We start from the raw sequence: 10,890 nt of genomic DNA, 5'->3' as shown, positions 1-10,890 counted from the left end.
TAAACATTTTAAGGAAAAAATAAGCAAAAAAAACTTATCCATAAACAAAAATTACCATTTAACCTTTTAATTACACCATTTAAAAAATAATGTTTTAAAGAAAATAAAATGAGATAACTTTTATAAATTTACTTGTGCATAAATAAACTGTATCTTACGTACTTCATTTTATTTTTTTCTTATTTTTTATTAAAAATATTTAAGAAGAAGATTAATGTAAATATTTTTACACTGAAATAAATTATGAAAAAAATAGAATAACTCAACATGAAACTCTTCTGGCAAGTGGCAGCACTATTGCTGCTATCACACATGGATGACACGACATTGTGTCTCCTTTGGGCAACACGACAGTCTCGTTTCCTTAAGCCATCAATATCCAACAAATATATTAATTTTCATCCGTCGTTAATAAAATAATTATATTACAAATAAAGATAAATTCATCGATAAAATAATTATCGATGTGATGATTTTCACTGTATTAGATGGTAATATCAATAAGATATCATCTTTCAACGTACATATTACTAATTTTTTATTAAATAAAAATATCAATATTTTTTTAATAAATAAAAATATTAATTATTTATTTTAAATCAAAATGTTAATATATTTTTATTAAATCAAAATGTCCCTAAATTATTTTATTAGACCAAAAGTGTTAGTAAAGTAATTTTTTATTACACTAATGTAAGTTGGATTAATTTGTTAGATTTAAAATTTTATATTTTAAGAATAAAACATAATTTATATGTATTATAAATATAATATTACAATAATCACTTAAAAAATATATTATTAAATATAATTTAAAATAATATACATTGTATCTTCTCCACTAACCTAAGTTTGCTCCCACATTGGCAAAGCATTTGCAATTTACGGTTCTCAAAAGTGGGCTTCTCAAAAGTCAATCTTGTTTCCTTCAAACTTAAGTATTTGTCTTTGTTTCAACTCTAATGTAGCCATGGAGCAGTAGTTTTTATTAGTTAAGCATTATAATCAATTTTGTGGGAAACAAAAGCAAGAAATCACAAGTATCAATGAATTGCTTTGTTAAAAATCAGTTTCACGATGATATTGTTGTCGCTATAACCATCCAAACCCCATCGAGAGATATCAGCAAGAAATACTGGAACAGACAACATAGCAGAAAGAGAACAATTATCATAGCTTCAACAGCTCCTTCAAGTTCACTAAGCAAAACACTCCGTAGTCAATCGATCAAGAAACATTAACAGCAAATCCTCATATTTTAAGCCTTAAGTCTCATTTTTCCATTTTTAAAATTATAAGCGCCAATATTCAGTATCAAACATAACTTTTCTTTACAATTTCATATAAGTATAAGGTAAAACAAACAAACATAATATTAATTAATAAATATAATTATAAAAATATTATATTTATTATTATGTTTGTTTTAATTTATATTATTTTATTTTTATTTTTTTAAAATGTTTATTATAATATTATGTTTTTAATGATTAAAAAAATATATTAAATTTTATTTTGGATATAAAACACTGATAAATTCATTTATGAATGTGCAACATAGACTTTTTATCAACGATGAAAGTTAATGGATGAACAAATTTGTTATATTATTTTTATTTTTGAAAACTAAAATTAAAATTTATTTTTTTAAAATAAATTTATGAGTAATATACACATTCATGAATAAAAATAATTATTTCATTATTTGAGAAATTATTAATTTTTTATCCTTTGAATATTATTATTGATACATTTAGTTGATTTAAATACTAAATTTGATAATTCTAATTATATTATCTCCTTCTAATTCTATAAAATTATAAACAATAAATAAAATTGTATAAAGAAAAGTAAAATTTACAACCGTACACACGGGTGCCGTACTAGTTTACCCTTACAAGAAAACTATCTCATGCTTATGCTGCAAGTGGCAACGTGTATCATAGTCTGTATTTTTTTTTTACTGCAATCTAGATATTTACATCACCCCGATTAATAATGCGAAGATAAGGTAACAATAAATGAGGTAGGTGGCAATGTGTTTCATATTTGAGTTGGGTAGGTGGCACCATTCAATTCGAAGAACCAAAGGATTGTTCGTTTATTTATGACTTATATAGGTCATTTTTAATTTGTTTAAAATGGTAAGAATTTTCACTCCTACAATGGGTGTGGTTTGATTATAAGTATGAGAAATTTTTTTACATCAAATCGAATGAACATAAAAGACCTATAAATTAAAATCTTAATATTTTGGAATGAAATATAATATTAAACTCACTTCGTGACCTATTTAATAGATGTTTTTTTATATTTAATTCCCTCAATTACATATCAGGTATAACAATGTGCATTTGTGCATCCAATTTAAAATACATATATCATAATTTAAGCCACAATTTGTAAGCTCCTTAACAATTTTTTTACAGAACACATTTCCCAATATATAGAATAAGTACTTATGCATACTTCATTATGCAAGTAAATTTTCTTTTCTTTTACCTATTTTATAAGATTATTTTTGTAGATTTATTTATTGTCGTCAGTAAAATGATATTAATAATTAATTAAAATAATTTCCTTTTAAATATAAATTAATATGTTTCTCTAAAAACTAATTAAATTATTTTTAAATCCCATTTTTTTTTATTTAATCCCTATACATTTCATAAAAATGTTATTTGTAGTTCATCGGAATATATAGATAAATTTTATCGGAAAAATATCCAGATAATCACTGATTAATGATGCAATGGAGATAAGATGATAATTGATATAGTAGGGAATAAACCTTCGTTTATAAAGACCTCGCTTAGATAAAAAAAAAATCATGAAAATTTTAAGGAAAAAATAAGAAGAAAAAACTTATATATCCATAAACAAAAATTACTATTTAACCTTTTAATTATTTACGACATTTAAAGAAACCTGTTTTAAAGAAAAAAATATGAGATAACTTTTATAAATTTACTTGTGCATAAGTAAATTGTATCTTATGTAGTTCATTTGATTTTTTTTCTTATTTTTTTATTAAAAATATTTATGAAAAAGATTATTTAAACATGTCAAAATTAAATTTTGAGATTTAAATATATTTTTAATTTCTATAAGTTTTTATTTTTTATTTCTGATTCTTGTATGATATTTTGTTTATTTTAAATTTTTATAAATTTAAGTCTTTTAATTTTAATTCCTTTAATTTTTTTTTTAATTTTGGTCTCGATAATTTTATGTTTATATAGACTAAAATTAAAAAAATATATATACTTTTAAGATTAGGAAGAGGGGACTACTTTTTGTTTTTTAATTACTCCAGCGTAGCTGTTATCGCTTAACTTTGACAGACCAAACTGGGAATAGAAATTTTTTGTTGAGGCAAGTGATTTGATATGCATGAGTATGCTAGAGAAATTAAGGGCGCGTTTAACTTATTTTCATTTTTTGTTTTTATTTTTTAAAAATTGTTTTCATTTTCAAAAAATTTGAATTCTGAAAATATATTTGATTTGATTTCTTATTTTCTATTTTCATGAAATAAAATACTGAAAATTTATGATATATTAATTTTTTGTTTTTTTGTATTTTTATATTTGCTTAAAATTATATTCATTGTCACCGCAATTTTATTTTAACCTAAATAAGATTTTTGTTCTCAACTGAAAAGACTGAAAACGATTATTTATTATTTTCATTTTCTAGTTATTTCCTGTTTTCATTTTCATGTTTTCAGAAATCCAACCAAACACATTTTTATCATCGTTTTCCATTTTCAATAAAAATAAAAAAAGAAAACAACTAAATCAATCACACCCTAATATTTTGCGGATTTATTCACTGATTCAAAGCCAAGTAAATGCAGTCACCCACCTCACCAACCTTGAATTTACTTCAGTAACCGTAAGAGATTGGTATATTTTAATAGTTTTTAAATTTAGTCCAATGTAGACATACCTACAATAATTCCTTACATATCTCGAAAAAAAAAACTATATCTAACTGGTCACATTTGTTTCTCGCAGCTGAAGTGAAGGATATTTACTTCAGTCACCCACCTCGCCAACCCTAGATTTACTTCAGTCACCCACCTTAGAAGCCGCACTTTACATTCGAAACAGGAAGGATGAGTATTGTTTATATTTTGTCATTTGTTTGGTCATGCTCTCAGTATTATCTTGCTTCGTTACTCCTTGTTGGTTTTCTACGGAATGGTAGTACGCCATCCATATCCATATCCATATCCTTCAATCATCTTTAGCTTGCTTCTTCCTTAATCTGCTCTTTTCTCACTTTCAGTTTATTGGCATGGGATAGTCACAAGTAATTAAAGACAAGTCACAACTCAGTAGTCATCCAATTCCAAAAAGACAGGTTTAATTTCTTCCTTTCTTAATTAATTTATAGCTTATATTGGCTCTTTTTTTACCTTCATTTATTTAAGATTTGAAGAAATTTCACTCATAAAGATGGATATATAAAGTGCACGGTCAAATCTTTCAACTCTCATGACTAATGTTATCAAAAAATAATATATTATAATTTAAGCCACACTTTAATTTGTAGCTCTTTAACAAAACTCTGACAAAATGCATTTCATTCAAACTACAAAGCAGCAGCTTCAAAACTAGGGAAGTATTCATAAAGGAGAATACAGAGAGGCAAATATAAAGAAGAAAAGAAATGGGAAAATAGAGTACTTGCTGAAGAACAGGAACTTTCCTCATTCTTAGTTTGTCTCACAACAAAGGTAAGATCCTTAATATCTTTATCGGTTACTTGCGCCCCGTCTTTTAATTTATCCATTGCTGAAATGAATGCTTGTAAATAAATATATTTGCATTCTGTTCCTAGCTTTTTTTTTATTATCAATTTGATACCCAAAATATATTAAAAGATTCAATTTGACACCCAAAATATATTAAAATTTTTAATTTTATCTCAATTTTTTTTTTAAAATTAATTTAATTTACAAATCATTTAAAAACAGGCCAATATAATCTTTTTCGTCCAATTAAGTTATCGTTAGAATAACAAATTCAAACAATTTTTGTATACAAATAGTGACAACTACTATATTTATTATTAGTTTTAAAAAATAAAACGATTTTCATTCTTTTTTCTTCTTCTTCTTCACTTTCGGTTCTATTAATCCTCAAAAGGGTTTCAGAAAGTGCTGTTTAGGTGGATTAGATCTTGGCTTGTGGGTGGGTTAAGGTGGTGATGATGGAGTTGGAGCAGTGACGTTGGGGGCCTGAGTGGTGGCGTAGCGGTGTAGGGGTTGTGCAGGGTGTTACTATTTGGGTGGGTTAGATATGGACTTGTGGATGCTGTTTGGGTGAGTTAAGATTGTGATGATGGAGTTGGTGTGGTAGGTGAAGGGTGGCATATGGCATTGTGGTTGTGGTGGCCAAAGTGAAGAAGAAGAAGAAACGATAATCGTTTTATTTTTAAAAATAGTAATAAATATAACGATGGTTAAAAATTATCATTCTTCATAAACAAAAGCCGCTGAAATGTGTTATCTTAACAACATCAACTCAATTGCATGAAAATAATCAAATTGGTCAGTTTTAAAATAATTTAGAATTAAATTAAACCTCTTAAAAATTTGGGAATTAAATTAAATCTTTTAACATAATTCGGTAATAATTAAACTTTCTTTTCTTTTAAGGATATTCCTAGCTTTTGTATTAGTAGTCATGTATATTTTCATTATTTAACTATATGCTTTATAATATATAGTTTATTAGACCTATAACCCTATTCCAATGTAGGATTTTCTTTTTTACACTCAGGGATAGTTTCTTTTTTTTTGAAAAATTTATCAAAATGAGTATTTTTTGAATTTATTGTGGAATTTTGTACAAGTTGTGTTTTAAAACATGACTTCTAATGAACCACAGGCTAGTGTGCACAAAAAAATGAAATGCATGGGTAATGTCACTATCAAAATTTGAATTCCAGTAAAATGGTTTCTTAAACTAATTAATTAATGGCAATTTACAGGACTTTTTATGCTAAAACTTCACCAAGCAATTAATATATTCATATTCTTATAGCACAATGGTGCGGTAGACATTGAATTTGAAGATATAGAGAAGAAAAAGAGATAAGCCTGCAAGGTTTTCCTGAATCCATTTTGATCTCTTCTTCGGGTTACTTTGGTCCATAACTTCAGTAAAGAACATCCTTGGTGTTATTCAACATAAGCCATCTAGGATTACTTTTGGTGGACTTGGGAGAACGTACGTAAGAATTGTCTTTGGGAAATTAAATTCTGAAAAGAGGGGAGTGTAAGTAAATCATGGAATATATTTTCTAAAAAGAGGGTATGATTATTATAAAAAGAAGCGAAAGGGGAGTTTATTAACAAGAAGGGAAGGGGGTAAATAGCAATTGCCTCCCAAGTTACATCTTGTTAGAGTTCATCATTTTATCGGTGTTCCTGGGAACAAATTAAAGCAAAATTCTTTGCTACGGAACAAAATATACATTCAAACTTAGTATTTTTTTTTATGTTTTTTCAAATTTAACATTCATTTATAATTTTTAACACATGGTTTCTTGATATGATTTTAGTAAATGCACTTTGATTGAGTTATTGTGCCAAATCTGATAGGAGGTGTCTCGTTAGTATTGTGTTTGACGAACCAGTCACCACAACTGTTCCCTTCTCTAAGAATATAGTTGGAAAATAAAATACTTAAGTCTGACTTATCCATTTTGAGCGTCATTGTCTTAATTGTATTGTGATCATCAACATATATGTTAGGGATCATTTGGATAAATTATTTTTATTATTTAAATAAATTATTTTGTAGCGTCCTGGTCTTTCAATTGTATTGCGATCATCAAAATATATTTAAAAATAATCTTGAATGAAAGAGTTATTGGATTGAATACACCTTGAGTCCACGTGATAAGAAGCTCTTCAAGCTCTAACAATGATGATCAACCAATGATCTTGAATGCATGATATTTAAGCATGTTAATCTCTCATGAAAAATATGCATAACCTCTTGTTGACTCTTTACAAAAGTGAAAGATCACATTGGTAAAAGAGTCATACAAGAAAAAGAATAAGAATGAGTATTTATATATTTAACTAAAAAAATAGATTTAACATATTACCAAAACTTCTAATTGATTATTCCAATCAAAATAACTTTGTTCTACATTTTCAAAAACGAGGTTATTGATCACAAATTGATAACTAATTATCTCAATTAACAAAGAGCAACCTTAACTTCTTAGAAACAATGTAATCAATTACAACATTTGGTAATCAGTTATTTCAACTTCTAGAGTTACTTAAGTTTTTAGAAGCAATATAATGGATTATAAGAAATGATAATTGAATATATTGATACATAGAGTCTCCTTTTTTCTTGAAACAAACATTTTAATCGATTACATAATGTGATAATTGATTATCCAATGGGATCTAGCAAAATTTCAACAAAGTCTTTGAACTTGTTCTAACATATTGTAATTGATTACATATACTTGTTATCGATTACCTTATGCAAAACATAACTTGTTTTAGAGACTTATGGATCAAGCAACATAAGAAACATAAATGATTATCCCTAAATGTGTAGAAGATAAGAAAACTAATCTAAAGCACACAAGCCTAGCTAACACAAACAATATAATGCCACACACATGTTAAATGCGTGCAACATATCAAAATCAAAACTAAAATTGAGATAAAAGAGTCTTCAATATTTTTTTTTTTTATCTTAACCCTTTTATTCATTAGAGAAAAGATACATTGACTAATCTAAAGTTTGATTGGAAGGTTAGTAAAGTTTAACCAATAATTGTTTTTGCTAAAGATCGAATTTAAATACTATTCAAACAATTCAACTTTAACTTCAATGTATTGATTATTTATTTCCAATCACTTGATTAAAGAGTCTTCAATTTACACCTACCATAGTATTTATAGTTTGAATAAAATTAAATTAAAAAATAGAGTATACTCATATATATATATAATAACTTTTATTTTAATTTTTATCCTTAATTATTAATTTTAAAAGTATATAATGAATATAATATTAAAAATTAATATGAAAATTGTCTAAATTAACATTTTATCATCAAAATTATATATAAATAGAATTAATGTTAGCAATTTTGTTTTTTATTAAATGTAAATTATATAGAGGAGAGATAATATTTAACGTTATATATTATTATTTATTTCTCATGAAATATATATTAGAGTAACTAATGTAGAAAATGAGCATAAATAGTGATAAAACATTTAACATTACTACTTAAAATCAAAATTATCTAAATAAACATTTAATTATTATAATTGTATATTATATAGTGTTTTATTGAAAATTATCAAATTTATTTTTTTAATTATCAAATTATATACTACCTCCGTTCTTATTTATAAAAAACAAGATATACTATAAAAAGAAATAAAGATAATATTAAATAAGATTATTGTAAACAACATAATTTTGCATTAAATAAAATTGTTAAAAATATATAATCATTGATTATTATGAAGCTAAGGTTTCGATAATTGACAAACTTTTATTCAAGTATCTCTTACTATATATTTTTTGAATAAAAAAGTATGATTTACTCTAAACTAGATTTTAAATCCATGCATTGCAAAAATTTCTTTAAATTTTGTTATTTTACTTAATACTTTTTAAAGTATATATTTATCAATAAAATTATTATTTTTAAAAATATTTATATTAAATTTGAGGAAGAAGATTATCTATATTCATAATTAAGTTCATTTATAAATGCTTTAAATGTATTTATTGTAAAAAAATTATTTTTAGAATTGTTGAATAGTGTGATTTTATTAATTAAATATAAAGATTGAATTCGAGTATTATTAAAACAATTCAACTTTAACTTTAACGTATTAATTATTTGTGTCCAATCGCTTGGTTAAACAGGCTTTCTTATATAGAATCCTCATATGAATAATACATAAATTTTTTCTATTGTTACATGTGAAATGTTTGATTAGTGTTTGAGTCATGTGTTACTGTGTTACTATTGCCTGTAACATAGGTTTAGTGGTTCTAGAACCATTTGCAATTTCTTTAAAAATATTACCTGAATGGTCGTATACCGTGTCCATTAAGTTATTGAGCTTTGTTTTAATGATTTCAGTATTTACAAGATTATTAAGAGTACCATTTTCAGAAAATGTTAATATATAAACTCGATTTTGAACAAACAATTAACATTTATCGTTAAATTTATTAATATAAGAAGGATTACTATATATTTTTCAAACTTTATAAGGATTACTAATCATTAAAATTGTTACCGTTGTCTTTATATGTAGAAAAGAGAATATTTTTTCACCTATATTAAGAGTATGCAAGTCATATTTATTTTTTGCATTTAGTAGGATTATATTGGTTTTTTAAACTTTAATATTAATAATAATAAAATATGCATAACGGTTAATTATAAGATATTCTGATTTTTTTATAAGTTGATGAAAAGGGCATTTAGTAGGATTATTGATTTTTTTGTTGTTGTTCAAAATGGGAAAATAATGCTACTTTTAGTAGGATTATCTGATTTTTTTTTTATAAAAATTAAAATTAATGATAAAACATACTGTACAAATAATGCTACTTTTACTTATCCATTACTTAACCAAGCCGTACAATTATTAATTAGAATTTATAAAATATATTGAATAATATTGTTTTGAAGAAGCATTCTCTCCCTGTATTCACACCCCTCCTCCAAAGGTTGTTCCTCTACCAATCCTCTTTGAAAAACCAGAAATCCAATTGGCATCAGTGTCTATGACAGAACATTGAAGCATATCACACAGAATATGAGAAACCTTATCTATTAATTTAGTGTTGTCATCAACCCATTAATCATGCCAAACACTAGCAATGGACTCCCACAGAAATGAGTCTGAATTTTAAACAATTAAAGAGCTCGGATTGCTGTCATTTCTGCATATTTTCCTTTTAACACTTGCACCCACAAGCTATCACTTCTGATCGAGTATGCTTTCTGGTTTCTTTCGTCATGCTCTCAGTATTCTCTTGCTTTTTAACTTGATCTTGGTTTTCTTCGGACTAGTAGTACGCCATCCATATGCTTAAATCATGTTTAGCTTGCCAACATATTTCAGCTTTCTTCCTAAATCTGCTCTTTCTTTCTCACATTCAGTTTATTGCTTAGGATTTGGAATAGTGACAAGTAAAGACAAATCACAACTCACGGTCATCCAATTCCAAGAATAGAGGTTTGTTCCTTTCTTTATAGCTTATTATATTGGCTACTTCTTTTGTTCATTTATTTAACATTTGAAGAAATTTCACTCATAAAGACGGATATATAAAGTTCTCGTTTAGACCTTTCAACTCTCATTGCTAATTTTACCAAAATATAATATATTATAATTTAAGCCCCAATTTAATTTGTAGCTCTTCAACAAAATTTTGACAAAATTCATTTCATTCAAATGTCCAATAATAAGCTTTACGAGGCAGCAGCTTCAAAAGGAGGGGAATATTCAGAGGAAAAGAAAGAGTAGTTGTTGAACAACAAGAGCTTTTCTTAGTTTATCTCACAAGGAAGGTAAGATCCTTAACACCCTTACCGCAGTTACTTGCCGCCTCAATCCATTGCTGAAATGAATGCTCACAAATAAATATATTTGCAGGCTACGAATCTCTGCTCCTAGATTTTTGTTTCTTAATTATTTAGTCTCTAAATTATATTAAAAGATTTAATTTGATTTCAAATTTTTAAATAATTTAATTTAATTTCTATATTATTTTAAAATAGATTAATTTGATCATTTTTGTCCAATTGTGATTAGTATAACAAATTTCAGCGGCTTTTATTTATGAACAGTGGAATTATTGTATT

General features: G+C 25.7%; 1 protein-coding gene across 5 annotated transcripts in view; it reads left to right on the top strand.

The window, feature by feature from the left end:
• Positions 1 to 3,988: 3,988 nt before the first annotated feature.
• The window catches only part of LOC100780862 (uncharacterized), a 96,657-nt gene continuing 89,755 nt past the window's right edge, over positions 3,989 to 10,890 (top strand). Inside the window, exons 1-5 of one of the 5 annotated variants that reach the window (XM_014777774.3) lie at positions 3,989 to 4,208; positions 4,294 to 4,368; positions 4,611 to 4,744; positions 10,186 to 10,261; positions 10,496 to 10,596. The gene's annotated coding sequence lies outside the window, so the exon portion shown is untranslated. The remainder of the gene's footprint in view (positions 4,209 to 4,293; positions 4,369 to 4,610; positions 4,745 to 10,185; positions 10,262 to 10,495; positions 10,597 to 10,890) is intronic. The other 4 variants (XM_014777773.3, XM_041013683.1, XM_041013682.1 and 1 more) reach the window with 4 other exon arrangements.

The sequence above is a fragment of the Glycine max genome (genome assembly GCF_000004515.6).
Source record: "Glycine max cultivar Williams 82 chromosome 7 unlocalized genomic scaffold, Glycine_max_v4.0 Gm07_scaffold_69, whole genome shotgun sequence".
Lineage (NCBI taxonomy): Eukaryota > Viridiplantae > Streptophyta > Magnoliopsida > Fabales > Fabaceae > Glycine > Glycine max.
This window is presented reverse-complemented; position numbering and strand designations above follow the sequence as displayed.